We start from the raw sequence: 20,275 nt of genomic DNA on the forward strand, positions 1-20,275 counted from the left end.
CAACAAAAGTAGTTGGAACAGTGTCTTATAATGTGGAATTTAGACATTTTAGATAAAGTTATAATTTAAGAATATGTTTATTTCGAGAAAAGAAAGTATGTTATACAGTGTGTATTTGATTACAAAATACCATTAGTTATCACAACATGGTAATACAGTTTTTGAGATATTTTATCATCATCATCATCATCATCATCATCATCGGAAAATGAAGAAGAAGAAGAAGAAGAAGAAGAAGAAGATCCAAATACATTATTTTAATTTGCTGACAATATTTTCCCCCAAAATGGCATTTCAGAAAGTCGTTCAGTAATGTCTAGGTTATTAATTTTATTTAACACTTTCTTTATTGTACGCCCTAATGTTTGCACTTTCAGGATATACAGTACCATTCTTTACCCCCTCTTTCATCACTTCACTGCGTGTTCTGTGAGTGCACTTTACAAAAGCTACATGGAAATCCATTTCAGTTTTTGGCACGAAGTTTCAACTCCGCACGAAACTAGTTCTTTGCCAAGAACGTGCGCATGACCAACAGCTTTTTCTTCAAAATTTCCACAAATAAATTAGAACGGAAGCTCTACACAAGCTTAGAGGGACCAATTGTCATTACCGTCCGCTTCTACTGAGATTTGCCTGTTTAACCTCACATTCCGTTACTGGCTACGTGTGCAACTTAACCTCACAGGCTTAGAATGACCCCTTAAAGGGGTTACCCACCACACAATTTGATGCCCTATATTGCAAGCTTTAAACTAACAGGCATTGATTTGATTCCAGGCTTAAACTCATAGGGCTGCTAACCTTATGGTCTAGACGATTATTTATTTATTTATTTATTTATTTATTTATTTATTTATTTATTTATTTATTTATTTATTTATTTATTGGTATGTCCTGCAAGGTATAGAGTAACTAGATTTGTTTTACAAATTACGAGTATCTGTTTCATGCTCTCTCATTATTATTATTATTATTATTATTATTATTATTATTATATACATTCTATGGCCTTCATTGGACCACTCTAGCCAACTTTATACAATATTTTTTTCCGTTTCCTCTCAGCTCAGTACTTCTTCATTCTCACGGACCTTACCTTTCTTTCTTCATCAGAAATCATCGTTCCTATTGTCTGGTTGTTGATTATCGTTTACAGTCTGATTTGCTAGTCTGTGAGTTTCCTGATTTTTAGATTTTGTTTCTTAGGCCTTCCACTGTAATTTGCAGTTCATCCATATCTTTCTTGATTTCTGTAATCCACTTTATGTGGCACTTAACATTCCATGATATTTCTACCATTCTCCTGATGATCCTGTTCTCCGGTGTCCTGATTAGATGTCCAAAAAATGAAATGTGTTTCTACCTGATTGCGGTCATTACTGGTTCTCTTTCCTTATAGACTGTTTCTTTAGAAGCTACCCTCCATTGTCCATCGTTTTCGTATGATTTGTTGATGCACGTTCTAATGATTCTTCCTTCTATCTTGAGTATGTTGCTTATTGAGCACTGTTAGTTGTTTTGAAGATGGTTTTATTTGCACATCCTATTTTTTCTGGTTAAGTGATCGTTTTGTAGTGTTTTCATTTTCTTGCTGTTGACAGGCCCATTTCTTGTAGGTATTCTGGGTGACATATTATGCTCTGGTCAATTAATTTATTCTGTTACGCCATGTTGGAATTTCATTGAGGTTATATATTATGATTTCTCGCAGTTATTTAAATGTATCTCTAATTTTGATTTCTTGGTTTCCTATGGCAATTTTGTTTATGAGTGGTGTGTCAGGTAACATGATTACTGTATTTTCAAAGGATATTCCAAAACCGACTTTTTGTGCTATTTCCTGTAGTGATACAACTTGTTTTCCGGTTCCCTGAATATTGTTGGACAAGAGAGCAAGGTCATCAGCAAATCCTAGGCAATTTAAACTTATGTTGTCTTTAGCTCTTCCAATTCGGATGTACTTTGGGTTAATCTTGTACCATTTCCTCATTATATATTCCAAGACACAGTTGGAGAGCAGTGGTAACAAACAATCACCTTGTCTTACGCCTGTTTTTCTGATGAATGGCTCAGAGAAATCCCCTATGAACTTGACGTTTGATTTAGTGTAGCTTAAGGTGAGTTCTATCAATTTGATTAATTTTGGATGCAACCCGAAATTTCTTACGATTTTTAACATCGAAAGTCTAAGCTTTTTAAAGTCCAGGAAGGTTATTGCAAGAGGTTTATTTTGTTTCTCGTGATATGATATGGCTAAGTGATGATTTGTTCTGCACAGCTTCTCCAAGGCCTGAAGACTCCATGGTATTCACCTAATTCTTCCTCTAGTTGCTCTTTGATCCTGCTGTATAGGATTCTGGAGAAAATCTTGTATGTGCAATACAAGATAAGGATGCCTCTGTATTTATCTGGATTGTTCTTATCTGCTTTTATGTGCAGTGGGTGGATTATTAACAAACAGTTCATTTAATTCATTAGGAACTGTGTTACATCGAGGTAGTTGTGTACTCGCATTCAAGTAGAATTTGTTTCATAACCTATCTTACAGTATTATAGAAACTGCAATAGTGTATTGAAATGCACTAATATCTGGGATGGGGTGAAAACATTCCTCAAATTAGGAATATATTAACTCTGAAACCGAAGAAACAGCTTTTAGCTTAAAATGTATCAAAAATAATCCTTCAAAATTGAAATGCATCAACTCACCCTAACTGTTTCATTCAAAATTTTCGGTTCTAACGTTAAACTTTCGGATCATACTTCAGTTTACTTTCAAAGTAGAAAATTGCGTAGGGGGTGTAAATGTCTATTTAATTAAAAATCCATTATCTTCCAAACGGGTAGCCGTAGAAAACGTTTCTCCAGTTTAATTTCTTTTATTTGCTAGTGGCTTTACGTCGCACCGACACAGAAAGGTTTTATGGCGACGATGGAATAGGAAAGGCCTAGGGGTTGGAAGGAACCTGCCGTGGCCTTAATTAAGGTACAGCCCCAGCATTTGCCCATTTGTGAAAATGGGAAAACACAAAAAACCATCTTCGGGGCTGCCGACAGTGGGATTCGAACCCACTCTCTCCCGGATGCAAGCTCACAGCCACACGCCTGTAACCGCATGGCCAACTCGCCCGGTAGCTTAAAATCTTACCTGCTCTACATCTTCAAATAAAGTTTCTACACTACATCGGTATATTTTCTAAAATATGGCTAGAGGTGCCTCGACAAAAATATCGATATGGATTTTTTTATTCATACGTTACTTTATGCATGCTCTTATACGAGTGACTCTACCTCAAAGTCAAAGGTTCAATTCTTGTTAGGCATTAACTAAACTGCCATTGGTAGAGAATCTGCTATTCTACTCTGCCTTGCAAGGGATATGTCCTTTACTTCACCCTCCATATTGTAGCTCAAATGAGCGGTCGCTGATGAGCAAGGGCTAATGAGCAGTGAAAAATGAGCAGATTGTAATGATTTCCCACTAATAAGAATAGGCTGAATTTTATTGCATTTTTCGACCATTTTCTCACAACTCAAGGAAAACAAATTTTAATATCATCTCTGTTAATATAGTCTTTATTGAATCGGGAATGCCTTGTCAGCATTCGCCGTTCATGCATTTCTTGAGGAGAACGCACTAACACCCGACTATATGGATTTAGAACGAGCGCCGAGCGCGCAGGCATCATGGGTGACAGCGTGCAAGTGATCGGTCGGTGCAGAGTACCAGCCAAGGCCAAGTGACGTCACGATCGAATGTTCCATTACCTTCAAAGTCATTATATCACGAACGGGATGTCAGATCGTAATTTGAAGAACGTCACCTTGTAGGCCTGGATAACAAATACTAGTGCCCAAAATTTCATGAAAATCGGTGGAAGGATGGCCGAGTTATAACATTTTAAAAAGCTCATATTTCCAGTCTGGCCGTCCGACCTAGGGCAATATAAGTAGCTCGCCAAGCCCGTAGTAGACAGTGTGTGTGTGTGATTTCGTCGTGTACCAGCTGCCACGCCGTGTGGGCCAGCTGCGGTAGTACAGTCTCTCACTCTCTCCTGCTAAGGACCGGTGTTAGAAAACACGCGATACAAGTGTCGAACATATTCTCATCGGACTCTAAATTCGCGTGCGAACAGGAAACTTGTTCATTTGTATTCTCGATCTGTCGAGCTGATTACCATTATTTTCGTCTTGTGAACTTCGTATTGCGGAGACTATACAGTAATTGCTAGGTATTTTTGAAACTGTGCTGTTATAAGAGTGTGAAGGACTTGGTGCGTAAAGACTGTGCCTTAGCGAAACATCGTTTCCTCTTCGAGAGACTGTGTTAAGTTATTTCGTGAAACTGTGCCCTAGTGAATGTATATTTCGTGCCAAAGGACTGTGTTAATTCGCGTCGTAAAGGACAATCCCAATGTTTCTTTTCACTTCGTGAAAAACTGTGCTAACATTCCTTTCCACAAGACTGTGCTGACATTTATTTTCAAAGGCTGTGTTAATTCGCTTAATACCGCGCCTTCATTTCCTTTCAAAGGACTATGTAAACTCACTTCGTGAAAGACTATGTCTACATTTATTGTCGGGAGATTGTGTTAAGCTACTTGTAAAACTGTGCCTCAGCGGAGAATTTATTTCTGAGAGACTGTGTGATTTTTTTTATTAAGACTGTGTCTTAATGGAACTTGGTTCTTTTTCGCGAGACTGCATGTTAAGAGTCATAAACTGTTTACTGTCTTCACAGAAACTTTAATGTATTTCCACGTACGTGTGTGTGTGTGTGTGAGTGTGTTAGATCGTTGCATTTGCCTCCGCGTACTCATTACAAACAGTACGAAAGACTGTGTCCGTAGGACTCAATTTATTTTTCTTCTTCGCAATGAGATCAAGTGAAGTTATATTCAGTTGAATCTCAGAAAGTTCCAGATTATTTTTTTCGTTACCTATCACTTCGAGTTCGCCAGTGACTATTGCATGAACAGTGTTAATTTCTATTATTTTCACAGAACTGTGATTTCGAATCCATTTCTTCAAAGTAATGTGCGTCCAACACCATTTTACAGTGGAACTTGTTCAGTTAATAAACAGTGTCTCGCCACAACTTGCAGTGCAGTGCACTAGGGAAGTGTCGTATCAGATTCTATTGACATTCTGTGCGAACATCTTACATTTTTCTACTCCCTCCATAGGACTTTGGTTGAATGAAAAGCTAATCAACTATTCAACGCTGCACTATCACCACACGACCGACCCCAGGTTCGAGTCTCCTTTAACATGGAGGGTCGACAACCGCCGCGGGATGACATGGTACCTTGGTGGGAAGTGAGGAGTCCAGCGACGTGGGACGACGCCTTCTCCACATCTTTCAGGACACGCAAACCATTCCTCTGTAAAGGTCATATGATTTCTATGTTTTCTTGAATAAACTGCAAGTTCCACTTTAAAATGAACTCATTGCACTACCCTTCTCTCTTATACTCTCTGAGCATGGACCGTATACGCCCTGGCGTCAATTCATGCTCTCCACTAAGCTAAAGTACGCGCGGTCCTGTTTCAGTATAGAATATCGTGTTAAGACAAAAAACGATTAGAAATTATATAGGCCTATTTTACAACTTTTCTATGGAAGTGTTACTAACGCGGTTATACGAGAATTAATTTTAGACTTACCCCTAAACTACCATTTCAGCTAGCATGAATAAAATTATTTATAGGCTGCGCGATAGCGCTTTATTCCTAAAGTTGAAATTGGAAGTTCTCCTTCATTCTGTTCAACCATTTACTCGCACCCGGGAAATGTTTAAATTTGTGATATGTCTTACACCGTTTCACACAGCGAAGAGTGTTAAGAAAAAATTATTAGAAACATCATATTGTTCAACTTCCGTTTTGTAGTAATTTTCGATAGAACTGCTACCAACGCGAGCTTTACGAGAGTTACATTTCAGACATTTCCCTAAACTACCATTTCACTTGTTCTATTATTTGGGACCTCTCTCTTCCTTTATCGGTGTTTGAGACCGGCTGTACAGCCAGAGGCGGAGTGATCACCCTTTGGGGAGGAAAATCTGGAACATTACAGTCTACTATATGCTACAGAAAATGGCTTAGGTGTAGGGGTAGGAAAATAGGAAGGTGTTTAACATACTGTGCTGGAGGAGAGATTACTTATAAGTATGGTTTTCGCTTAGAAGAAGTTTTACTCAATAATACCTGGATGTCGTATTTATTTTTTATATCTAGAATGTTTACTTCAAACCCGCGTGTGACCAAGAGCCTCGATAGGCTCTTAGCAATTGCATACGTTCTACGAGCAATTTGGGACTTTTCCAGGATCCTGCATCTGCATAGTGTAACAGAGGCTTATAGATAACAGTGAGACTAAATGCAGACAGTTGGTGTGTAGGAAACGGTATGATTTGTTTTGATGTTTCATGTGTTTCATCAATGGTGTTTTTAGGTAAAACCGTACCTTGGTTTGATGGTAAAGAGACGTTGTAATCTTCTTTCACCTTATCTTTATCTCATCATTTTGAGATGGTTGCACGACCGCAGACAGGGTAGCGGGCTAAGACAATGAATCAGATTTAAAAGTCTATGATGGTAAAAGGACGTTGAGATATTCATTTCCTTCCACTTCTGCATCTTACTTCTATTCATCTTGATATGTGGGCGCATTAAGGGAACTTGTTGTAGATCTGGACAATGAAGTAGAATTTAAAATAATTTGTAGAGGTTGCCAGTTCTTTAAATTTCTTTCCCGACGAAGTTACAACGCAAGACGCTGGCCATAGTAAGCGTGCTTGAACTGACCTCTACAGTGCTGACACTGAAAAATTGCACTACACGTTATCTCGCGATGTCTGTTGTTCTAGCCCCGGAGAAAGGTATTTCTACACTCTTTGCAAATATAGCCTGGGGAAGGTTGTTCCTTAATACATATTATGCCATAAACGGAGAGAGGGATGAACTGATTACTTATTGTTTTCACTGGCCATCATGAATATTGTGCACCTGGCAGACATAATGACTCATTTGATCATTGATTTTATACACGACATTGATTGTTGTATCGCCATGAGTAACAATTTATGCATTAACATAGTATATATAAAGATAAATCATTTTTACTTGGTTGCCACAGAAGTAACTGTAGGTAGGGGATTGACAAATAGGCACCTTCATATTTTGTATAAAAAATACAAAGATATAAGTGAAGAAATAAAAAAAAATTGGCTGTTGTTTTATGAGAAGGGGTGTCTGCTACGTACAACGATAGTGCTGATAGTTAGAATGAACGAATGTGGGGAATCGCTCCTATGCAGTCTCCACTCGCTCTCCGGGTGTAAGCGGCTGGTGGAGGGATTTGAATGTATGGAGTGGGGTATGGATGAAAAGGGGGATTTGAGAGGAGATAGTAGAAGAGCGAAGAAGATGGGATTGTTTCGGTCAAGGGAACGTCGGTAATAGTGGGTAGCGAGAATGGTTAGGAAATTAACTGCTTTGGGGATTTAGAAGATATTTTAAGAGTCAGAGGTGTGATAGATTCGATGGAAGGGAGAGGGTGACACGGACTGCAGTAGGCGGCGGTCCGTGGATAAGAAGGGTTGGAGGAGGATGGGTCCGGCGTCCGCCTTAATTTATTCTACTTTTTGACGTTAACTATTTCTTTTGCGTTAAAAGCGTGGTAGAATATTGCTACTGTAACACGAGGGATCAAAAATACATTTTTGGCCCACAGAGCAAAATTTCAAAAGTTTAATGAAGTGCTGCGTCTCTACACTCCAAAACATTTGGTTAGTGCCTCCATAAACTGATCGTGAGTCTCTCTTAAATTTAAACGCCGAGTAACACGTTAACGCATATCCTTTCAATAACCTCGACGCTACACGTAACTTAAGATCGCGACTTATGCGATTTTCCTGGAAATATTCCACTACATTAAGAAGAAATTCCTTTGCCGTGTGTTCTTCCTTCTCGGAAAATTCGCTGCTTTATCTTCCGATATCCTCATTACCGAAGAAATGTTTGTGGTTTCTCCACTAAGTCCTTGGAAATTAGATGAATATACATCATTTTCTATATGAGATACGTTGTTGTTAAGAGTTTCAGTTTTCCCCTATAGTTTAACTTTAAAAGTCTTGACTTACCCTCGCATTGAATTTTCGAATTCCCTAATTTATTATTCAGGGTCCTGTTTCACCGCTGTTACATCGCGATCTATACGAGTATTTTGAGTATGGGCGCTATCTAACTAAGACTTTAATTATTTGTCAGCCTCTTTCTGCTGTGTTTTAAACAGGTTAACTTCCTTATTTAATTTGATATACTTGTTTTTGAAGGAATCATGAATATTGTCTTGAACAGACGCTATCTTAGCTTGTGCTAGTAACAAGTTTCCATGAAACTCCTTGAAGTCTGCCTTTAAGCTTCCTACTTCTTTAATAATTTGTTGGGAAGTAGGAAAGGCGGCTTTCATTTCCTCTACTACTTGACTTTTAATACTTTCCCTCATGTCCTCTAAGTCACGTGTAAGTCGTTTACTGATTTCCGTGAACTTCATTTTCGCGTTGGACTCGGTAAATCGTTTTTCGATTTCGGTACCAGCTTGAGCGAGCCTACGTTCTAGATTGACATTAATTTCTGCTAAGGAATTTCACCTTATTTTCTTCACACGGCATAAGCCCAAAAGCCTATATCATGTCTATAAGTACGGGCCGTGAAAGCATCAACGCACCATTTGCTTAGAACTGTTATGCCGCTATGAATGGAAATTACTTCACTTTGGTAGAGGAAGTTAAATGATTTATACGTAAAATTAGTTCCGCTCACACGCACTGTTAAATGACAAATAAGCAGCAACATAAGTTTATGCAATACTTCTTATACCCCGAATTTTGACTGTAAACATTTTAAATAAGCACAAAAGCCTACCAGGGTACTAATAGTTTTTTACATGTGGTCACGTGGTAACGATCACAAGGCTGATAGCACAGTTATTACCGGGATCGTGAAAACGCTTCTTCATGTACACTTTGTGATGCTACCCATGCACAGCTACTGAGGTCACCAAGTGGCGGATGTCAGTAGAGGAGGAAAGGGGTTCCTTAACACGATCCAATCAGAGGCCACGGAGTGGACACGTGATAGCGCGCGCGAATTTCCACGTGCTTTTGTTTGTAAACAAAGCCGCGTGCTTTTTTGACAGCTGACAGCAGCCATTTTTTAACAAGTAACCATTGCTACATCAGTGCTGCCATCTTTACGTCGCGAAAACCTCATGGCTCGTACCTTATGCACGTGGTGGCGGGAAATTTGAATTCCACGTGATCTTGAGGGGTATAACCTCACTTTAACGGCTTGTTGCCCTTCCCGAAGCCTAAGGGAGCAAGCCCAACCTCTTGGAGAGGCCTAACCTTAGTTTTACGGCTAGATGCCCTTTTCGACGTGGACAGTAGTTATCCTGGAGGGTTTAATATTACAGGACGCAGTTTTACGGCGAGATGCCCTTCCCGACGCTATCTTGAGTAGTAGAACAATGATGATTCTCCGAACGTTGCTTTAAGTTGTAGGCCAATGGGGATTGACATAAGTAAGCACATGGAGGAGAGTAACAACACAGCGACGTAGTTCTCCGGCAAGTTGCCTTTTCCGACGCCAATTGCACAAGATGGCGGCTATACACAGCTCCTTATGAGACGGCTTAGGGGCTGCTTGCGCAAGATGGCGGCTATATACGGCTTATAATGGAGAACGATGACGGCTAAGGGCAACTGCGCAAGATGGCGGCTATACATGGGCTGTTATGGAGAAAGATGACGTCTATGGGCGATTGCGCAAGATGGCGTTTTACATAGACTCGTATAGAGAAAGATGACGGCTATGGATGATTGTACGAGATGACGGCTATTCATACTCTCTTATCAGAACGCCTAGCGCTCTAAGAAATACATTGGTTACTTTTAAGACCCTAGCAGTAAAAAAATTATCGGATAAACGTGTAACTAAAAATGTTGGTTTTCAGAAATGTTTCAAAAGTATCTAAATTATTAATTTGTTTATACCAGTAAAATTTTTAATGGGTAACTGAGGTGATTTGTTACCGTGGTATGCGGGCCTACGAGTGTAAATTCAACCCATAAGTCTTTTAATTTAACTCTGGTTCATGCTTGTGTTTGATATTTTCTCCTGATTTTCTTTTGGGGACCCGTCCTCCTTATGCTTATTATCGTGTATTTTTTGTTTCTACCTAATTTATTCATATGCTTGTTAATTCTTTTGTATTGCAACTGTTTGGCGAAACAGAAAATAGTATATGAATGGTCACTAGTATAAAGTATAAATAACGAAAGTGAGTGCCACCTGAAAATATTTTTACAGGAATCATTGACTCACAGAACTCCCTCTCCCAATATGGCGGTCATCAGGCTGACGATGCTCCAAACATGCTATAGAACCCTACTTGTCCCTGTTTACCCCTGAAAATAAAATTTAGGCGTCATGCCAGATTTTCACTCCACGAGTAAAAGTTATCATATGTTACATACATTATCATTATAGACTGTTATGCCTTTCAGCGTTCAGTCTCCAAACCTCTGTGAATTTACTAAACGTCGCCACAATCCTCGATTTACAACTAGTGTTGTGGCCTCATTTAGTTCTATACCTCTTCTCCCCATCGAATTCAATTTCGTTCGCCAAGTTGTTTCCAAGGAGTCCCTCGCCTGCCAAATGGGAGTGGGACTCCCTTACTCCCAAAGGTCCGAGGCTGGCTTAAAATGTTATGAGCTAGGTAAATTCATGAAGCAGGATGCTACCCTACTTGCACATAGTCCAAGTGAGGTTCTCTCCTCCAACGGGTTATGGACTGCCTGTGACTTGTATAGTCCTAGCCGCTTGAGCACAAAGAGGGCCATGACTTAGAATATATCCCATTCCATATCAACTGGTATCCCGACTCTCAGGACCACTTACTAGGCCACTCAGACGTTGTCCATGGCTCACAAACTAGTACATGACTACAGTAACCCACATCATGATCTATGTAAAAGTTATCGTACGTTTAACTATTAAATTTACTGAGAATTAAAATTTATCAAAAATTCTAACATTATTCACAATATACGATTACATTTCCATCTTGCCATTTTCACAAACAACATAATATATAATTCTTTGCAAATCACTTTAAAATTTACTCTGTACATACATACCTCATGTGGTATGCCCTTATAACAGATTCAAACACATATTATTTTCACTCAACATATTGATTAGTAAGGTCTAGATGCCCCAACTAGCATTATGATTTGAAACCAGTTATTTGCTAGGTGCATCCCTAACCTAACACAACGCTCACTTCTTAAATCTTGACTTCTGGGCCTTTCGAACTGCCATAACCATCTATAAGTTGGTTAGTTGCTCACCACCCAGGAAACACTGCACCAATTCCCCTGATCTTTATCCAGATTACAGACTGCTTAGCCTATTACTGACAGTTTAGAAGTACGAGATCTTCGTCCCATTTGACCTCGTATACATATTGAATAAGAAACACCATCACCGTTTGAGAACACCAAGTAATGTCACTGTATGAGACACATCAGCGTCCTAGGTGAAATCAAATCCAATCTTATCTACGTACAATGTCAAGTCAGGTGCTTGCGAAAAAATAACAAATTAAGTGAAACGAAGACAACTGCAGCCAAACAAGTATAAATGAAAACTGTCCACACACTGAGTCCGTACTGGTTACTGAATCTGAATGCACATCGGACAATGTAAAACAATATGATTCCAGTTCCATTCTCGCCTAAGTTTATAAAGCCTCTATCCACGATAAATAGCAACAAGCATGTGGTATTCTTCCAAGAATACGCAGGTAACGAACAACTGGGCTGTATATCATCAAGTTGTACCTGTAATTAGTTCTGTGAACCACATATTACTTCCACACTACACATATAAAGGCTGCCTACAACGTGCATTTCCTCGGCGAGGAAAAAATCCATAGTCTTATAAAACATCACCGTGTAGCATCTTCCACCAACCGCTCACTGGGAAAGTCTATTAACGAGCAATGGACTGTTGAGTCCGTAATTGTGCAGTAAAAAAGCTCCCGTGCAGCACCCACTTCGCGGTATCAATTATCGTCAACATTAACCTCAATAGCAATAATCAGCAACTGTAACAGTTATGCACAACAATTCCAAAATAATACCAATAAACTCGTAGCAAGCACGTACATATGCAGCACAGCGTCCGCCAATCTTCAACTGTCTTTACCGATATAGCAGCTGTTTTCCCGCTTGCATAAACTTTACTGCTATGCCATGTGCGGATTAATGCACAAATTAAGGTTACGTCAATATAAAGAAACAGATACATAATTCCCTACTACCAAATTCTTCTTTTAATACAATGTTCTTACATCTCAATTCAAAACTCACAAGATATTTACTACTTTATATTAAAATTATTTTACGAAAATTTCCTAACCTAAAATTGCGAATCATACACTCGTAAAGTTACAGTATTATTACTTAATTGTGAGCTTTGTCTGTGTATGGTGTTTTCTCGTGAAGGGATCGTTCTTCTTTTTTCTTTTCTTCTGGTGTTTAGTGTTTAAATTCTACCTCATAAGTCCATCATGTCACTTCGAAGGCTACCTTACATTAAGTTCAATGACCACGCTTTTTTCCTCTGTTAAATTTAGTGTTTATGTGCAATGAAAATAATACAATCTAATGTGAATCTTCTTATTATTATCACCGTCGTGGTATGCAGAGAGTTGAAATTTGATTCTTCTAATTCTTAATTTTTCTTTTCTTAGCCACTCGCCAGTATGATCCACATCTGTGTTTTATTTTCTTCCTTTCCAATTTTACTAGCGATTTCCTTCTTTTTTGTGTACGATTTGGTTAAGCAGGCCCCGCCTGTTGTTAGTAGTAGCTTGGCTTGGACAGCTTTATTCCCTTCCTTTTGTGATTTTCTTTTGCAGTTTTGGTGGAAAACTCATATTTTCTTTAATGTTATGTGATTATATCGGGTTACGTTTTACTGTGATTTTGTAATGTTAATTTGAAGGCTTGAGATTAATTTCTACTTTCATTGAGGTCGCATTTGATGTGCATATTGAAGTTGAAATTGTTACTATGATTATAATTTAACCATTTTAATGTGAAGTTTGATTTGGTTGAAGCAAATTTCAACTTTCATTAATTTCATTATATATTATTTTCAGTTCGATCCAATTAACTTATTTGTAACTATCAACGGGAACTATGTCAAAAATTTAATGACTGTCCAGTATTTCAGATTTTATATGAGAATTGTTTTCTGTTATTGATCCATATATTTTCCTGATCTTTGCTAAACACTGTAAGTATTTGAAACATCTCCCAATTTGTTTAACTCCAAGTTAAATTTTAATACTTATTAAATATTTTGTTTCCGCCTTACAAAGGTCTTGTCTTATCATTTGGTACACTGAGTATAGTTAGTTATTTGTCAAGTGTCTTATTTCGTTTTAGTCCTGGCCTTTTATATCTAATTAATTAAATTGTAACTTCCACATTTTATTTACCTAATTAACTGTGGGCAAGGTAAGTAGTATTTGATTCTTGTTCTTGTATTTGCTCACTTTGTGCCGTGTTTGTGTTTTGGGGTGTTCTTTGAGCCGGTTAAGAAGGCTCTGTGATTTATTCATGTTAAAGCTAGCTGTTAAGAAATTCCGTAGGAAGTGTACTGATAATATGTTCTTGATTTGCAATTCATAATTGGTTAGTGTACCACATCTTGAAAACAACTAAGCTAGGTGAAATAGAGGATATCCGCAGAAATGTATATACAGTTCCATTTTGAGTTGTTAGAATATTTCATAAACCATTTTATGGCAATGAAGAGGACAGGCGAAATCCAAAACGCCTCAGAGAATTTCTGATGTTTCTGATGACTACAATAATAAACTAATTTTCGTGAAAACTTTAAGGAGGGTGAAGTAGCATGCTGTGCCTCAGTTATGAAGCAACTTGCGATGAGTCAATTCAAACCTCTCAGACTTGAGTTAGAAAGCGGAAAAAGTAAAAAAGAGGGCGGAAATTATGTCGTCGAAGTGTGAGTGTCAGTTATGCCGACATGGAGAATACAGCCATGGGAAACGCACGTGGCTGTCAGTACACGTCAACAAAGACCAAGTGATGATCGTCATTCATTTGTCCTAACGTTGAATGTTCCATACGACACTTTGATGGCAGTAGAAGTTACATGTTTAGAAAATGGATAGAGCAGTGTGAGGAAAAGGCAACGTTAATGGGCTGGGATGAAATGCAGATGCTAGGGTTCGCCAAGAATTCGATGACATGTCTGACTAAACTTTTAATTCAGAGTGAAACAGGATACTCATCATGGCGTAAATTACGATAAGCACTAAGATAAATGTTTGATACAAGGACGACCACTGCGGAATTTTCGAAGTTACTCATTAAGTGTAAGAAACACAAGATCGAATCGAATGCATTTCCGTGATGAGGGGAAATATCCAGCAGGGGTGATATTGATAAAGACTCCCGTTTTCAGTATGTTATTCATGGTTTAGCGGATGTTTCTGGAAATATTATAAATCTAGACGGTACTAAGAATATATAATAATTTTATTGCGAAAGAGTCATCGTGAAGGCTGTTGAGGAAGATTGCCTGCAGAGAGCATCCTTCGAGAGCAAAACTCACGGAAAGAAAGACTGGTATCTTCAAAGTGTTTTGGTTGCGGTGGAGCAGGGCATAAGTCAGCAAGTTGCCTGTCCTAAGAAAAGGGTTTGAAATGTTTAAACTGCAACAAAATTGGTCATATGCATATTCAAAGCCAAGAGGGGTGAGGGGGGGGGGGGTAGGAATCCAGTTAGGTATGTCTCGAATACAATAAGTAAGATGAAGACAATTCAGATTGGTCCCAAAACAAACGAAGCATTAATAGATACTGGATGCCAACTTTACCTCATTTGCGAGGACATGAGTTAAGACATTGGTTCACTGCTCTTAAACAAGACTGGTATATGGCTAATAGGTTTCGGGAATAATCTTCATTTCACCACGAGGATACCTACGCACTAAACTACAGATAGAGGAAGAAGTATATGAAGCTGACATCCAGAGACACAATAAACATGTTACCAATGATTATTAGGAATGAGCTTTTAACTCAATCAAAACTAACTATCAATCGTATAACCAAAGGAAAGGCTGTTATGAATGGAACAAGGGAAAACAGCCGGCGTTTATTTTCTGAGAATCGATGAGACTGAAGAATAAGCGCTGAACATAAATGAAATGGTAACAGGAGAATACAAGAATGAAATCGAGCAGCTTATTTGTAACTAAGACCCTGAGAAAACCAGAGAGACAGAGGCGAAGTTGAAAATCACAATGAAAGAGGGCGAACCGATTTTTAGCAGATCAAGGCGTTTATCACCAGCTGAGGATTTCATTATTGGCAATCAAGTGAAGGAGAGGTTGAAGCAGGGAATCATCCAGTCGAATGCATCGGAATACGCTAATGAGGTTGTGGTGGTAAAGAAGAAAGACGGATCGCTCACAGTGTACCAATCCCCCTTACGCAATAAAATATCAAAGAGAAAGACTATTGAGGAAACATCAACAGTTATCATATACTAAGCAAAAAACGCCGTGTAGTGGAAACGTAAGAAGAGATTATGCCCAAAAGATATACAAGTTATCCAATGGATCCGACCATATCAGATAGAAATATTCTTGAACTGAACCTGATCATCATAAGCCAGAGTTAAGCAGCCAATGGGGCAATTAGGTCAATGATAATTGGTTATTGTAAGTAGTATAATGGGGGGATTCGGCGGCCACTTCCACCTCCGGCTCCCAGGGGCCCGCTCAACCTCCTCCTCCCGAGGGGCCTTCCCAGGGGCCCGCTCCTCCTCCCGCGGGAAATTTGAATTGGTAAACAAAGCCACGTGCTTTTTGAAAACTATCATCGACAACAACGCATCGCTAACCTCAGTACTGCCATCTTAACAGGCCTAAACCTCAATGCTGCCAACTTAACTACACTAGCGCGGGATTTGAATCGGTAAACAAATCCACGAGTTTTTTTTACAACCACGTGCTTTTTGACAGACAACAACGTATCGCTAACCTCAGTGCCACCATCTTGACAGGCCTAAACCTCAGTGCTGCCAACTTAACCTTACTAGCGCAAGATATGAATCGGTAAACAAAGCCACGTGCTTTTTCGACAGCTGTCATCCACCATCTTTATGCATCACAAACCTCAATGCTGCACTCTTTAGCTACATACCTTTGAAATATGGTGACGGATAATTTCAAAATTTCTACACCAGCCATCTCTCAACGCTAATTGCGCAAGATAGCGGCTATACATGACTCCTTAAGGGTGTTTACGCAAGATGGCAACTATACATAAGTTCTTATGACACGCCCATGAGACGCTTGCGCAAGATGGCGGCTATACATGGCTCCTTATGAGACGCCCTAGGGATGCTTGCTTAAGATGGCGGCTGCTCTTATGAGACGGCTCAAGGGTGCTTGCACAAGATGGCTTGAGACGCCCTAAGGATGCTTTGCAAGATGGTGGACACCAGATGGCGGCTATACACGACTCCTTATGAGACGCCTTAAGGGTGCTTGCGCAAGATGGCTGCTGCTCTTATGAAGAAAGCTATCTTAGAGGCTAACGTGCCGTGCTAGTTCGATTCATTAAATCTGGGGCTCAAATACAAAATGTTAAATATTTCGAAAACGTTGCGTCGTAGAGCAAAACGGACAAAACTAATCTGCCTACCACCCAGGTTCGCAGTATGAGGAACATGAAAGTATAAGAAAAACATAGTCTAATGATGAGATCAACGGTTCGGTTCATACTTAGGCAATTTGGCATTTACTCTGTTTTTGCTTGTACTGAAGCAAGTTTTTGTAACATGATCAGGTCTAGCTATAGTCGAGAGTATAACGTGCTATGCTGGTTCGATTAATTAAATTTGGGGCTCAAATGCAAAATGTTAAATATCTCGAAAACGGTGCATCGTAGAGCAAAACGGACAGCATTTTTCTGCCTAATACCGAGGTTCGCAATATCAGGAACATGATACCATAAGAAAAAAGTAGTCTAATGATGAGATCAACGGTTCGATTCCTACTTAGGCCCTTTGACATTGGCAGCTATCTAATTCTACAAGATGGCGGCTACACATAGCTCCTTATGAGACGGCTTAAGAGCGCTTGCACAAGATGGCTGTTGCTCGTATGAGACTCCCTAGGGGTGCTTGAGCAAGGTAGCAGCGACAAGACGGTGACTATACACAGCTCCTTATGATACGGCCTAGGGGTGCTTACACAAGATGGTGGCTGCTCTGATGAAGAAAGCTAGCTTAGAGGCTACTGCGAAAGATATCGGCTGCTGTTATGCATACGATAAAGGGCAATTTGAAATTCTACGTGCTCTCGTTTGAAAAATTCTACATGCTATTTTTTTACCGTTCTCATCTTTAATCAACAGAGCATCATGCAGGTATCTTTACAGCACTAAACCTCATACCTTTGAAATGTGGTGGCGGCAATTTGAAAAATTCTTTGAACAGCTGTCATCTTTAAACAACGGCGGCTATACATAGGCTATTAAGGCCTCATCATACTCCTCCTCCACCACCTGCTCCTCCGCCTCCTATGTCAAGGCATAGCTTTATCGAACAAGTTTAAACCTGCATCGCGAAGGCAAGAGTGTGCACCGATAACATCACTGTGCATGTTTAGACTTGCGAAAAATAACAAGACTAGAATTAAACACTGTACTCGATGTCGTTAACCTCAACATGTGATCAGAACATTGATTGATGTGTTCAGAACACTGCATAAGTGATTAAGACTAGAATCGAACACTGTACTCGATACAACATGTGTTTAGAACATGTCACAGGATACTTTTGTTCTAAAAAGGATCAGATTACAAAAGAAGTGATTAAGACTAGAATCAGTGACGTAACTTCAACATGTGATTAGAACCCATGCCAACATATTGACTAGTATTTCATGTTTATGCGATAATTTGTTCGACTGCTAGGGACTTAAATTTAACCAATGTATTTCTTATAGCACCAATCGTTCTGTTTAATTTTACTCTGCGTATTTGCGATAATAGAACAGGTTTGAATCTATGTTTTTTCTATTGTAACTAAATCAGATTATCGTTTACCGAGCGAGTTGGCTACGCAGTATAGTTTTTCTGTAGTTTTTTATTTTCCCATAAGACGAATGATAGTAGGTAAATCATTTGAAGTTTTACTTTTGCTATATCGTTTACCGAGCGAGTTGGCTACGCAGTATTTGCACAGTGTGTTTCTGATTTTTTACACTAGGCGAATCATTGAAGTTGTACTTTTACAATATCATTTGCTGAGCGAGTTAGCTACGCAATATGCGCACAGTGTGTTTTCGAATTTTACACTAGGCAAATCATTGAATTTGTACTTTTGCAATATCGTTACTAAGCGAGTTAGCTACGCGATATGTGCACAGTGTGTTTTTGAATTTTTTCTGGTAAGCAAATCATTGAAATTGTACTTTTGCTCTGAACACATCAAACAATGTTCTGATCACATGTTGAAGTTAACATCATCGAATACGGTGTTCTATTCTAGTCTTGTTATGTTTCAATCTCATCTTCTTAGAACAAAGGTATCCCCTAACATGTTGTAAACACATGTTGTATCGGGTACAGTGTTCGATTCTAGTCTTAATCACTTATGCAGTGTTCTGAACACATCAATCAATGTTCTGATCACATGTTGAGGTTAACGACATCGATTACAGTGTTTAATTCTAGTCTTGTTATTTTTCGCAAGTCTAAACATGCACAGTGATGTTATCGCTGCCCACTCTTGCCTTCGCGATGCAGGTTTAAACTTGTTCGATAAAGCTATGCCTTGACATAGGAGGCGGAGGAGCAGGTGGTGGAGGAGGAGTATGATGAGGCCTTAACAGCCTATGTATAGCCGCCGTTGTTTAAAGATGACAGCTGTTCAAAGAATTTTTCAAATTGCCGCCACCACATTTCAAAGGTATGAGGTTTAGTGGTGTAAAGATACCTGCATGATTCTCTGTTGATTAAAGATGAGAACGGTAAAAAAATAGCATGTAGAATTTTTCAAACGAGTGCACGTAGAATTTCAAATTGCCCTTTATCGTATGCATAACAGCAGCCGATATCTTTCGCAGTAGCCTCTACGGTAGCTTTCTTCATCAGAGCAGCCACCATATTGTGTAAGCACCCCTAGGCCGTATCATAAGGAGCTGTGTATAGTCACCGTCTTGTCGCTGCTACCTTGCGCAAGCACCCCTAGGGAGTCTCCTACGAGCAGCAGCCATCTTGTGCAAGCGCTCTTACGCCGTCTCATAAGGAGCTATGTATAGCCGCCATCTTGTAGAAAGCTGCCAATGCCAAAGGGCGTAAGTAGGAATCGAACCTTTGATCTCATCATTAGACTACTTTTCTAATGCTATCATGTTCCTGATGCTGCGAACCCGGGAAGTAGGCCGAAAAATGTTGTCCGTTTTGCTCTACGACGCACTGTTTCCGAGATATTTAACATTTTGCATTTGAGCCCCAAATTTAATGAATCGAACTAGCATGGCACGTTAGCCTCTAAGCTAGCTTTCTTCATAAGAGCAGCAGCCATCTTGCGCAAGCACCCTTAAGGCGTCTCATAAGGAGTCGTGTATAGCCGCCATTTTGTGTCCGCCATCTTGCGCAAGCATCCTTAGGGCGTCTCAAGCCATCTTGTGCAAGCACCCTTAAGTCGTCTCATAAGAGCAGCCGCCATCTTAAGCAAGCATCCCTAGGGTGTCTCATAAGGAGCCATGTATAGACGCCATCTTGCGCAACCATCTCAAGGGTGTGCCATAAGAACCTATGTATAGCAGCCATCTTGCGTAAGCACGCTTAAGGAGTCATGTATAGCCGCCATCTTGTGCAATTAGCGTTGAGAGATGGCTGGTGTAGAAATTTGTAAATTATCTGTCACCATATTTCAAAGGTATGGAGCTAAAGAGTGCAGCATTGAGGTTTGCTATGCAAGATGGCGGATGACAGCTGTGACGTAGAAATTGCCCACTACTACGATAAAGATAGCAGTACGGTGCTCTGTTGATAAAAAGATGGCTGCTTTTCAAATTATCCGCCACCACATTTCAAAGGTATGTACCTAAAGAGTGCAGCACGGTGCTCTCTTGATTA

This window comes from Anabrus simplex, chromosome 11 (genome assembly GCF_040414725.1).
Source record: "Anabrus simplex isolate iqAnaSimp1 chromosome 11, ASM4041472v1, whole genome shotgun sequence".
Taxonomy (NCBI): domain Eukaryota; kingdom Metazoa; phylum Arthropoda; class Insecta; order Orthoptera; family Tettigoniidae; genus Anabrus; species Anabrus simplex.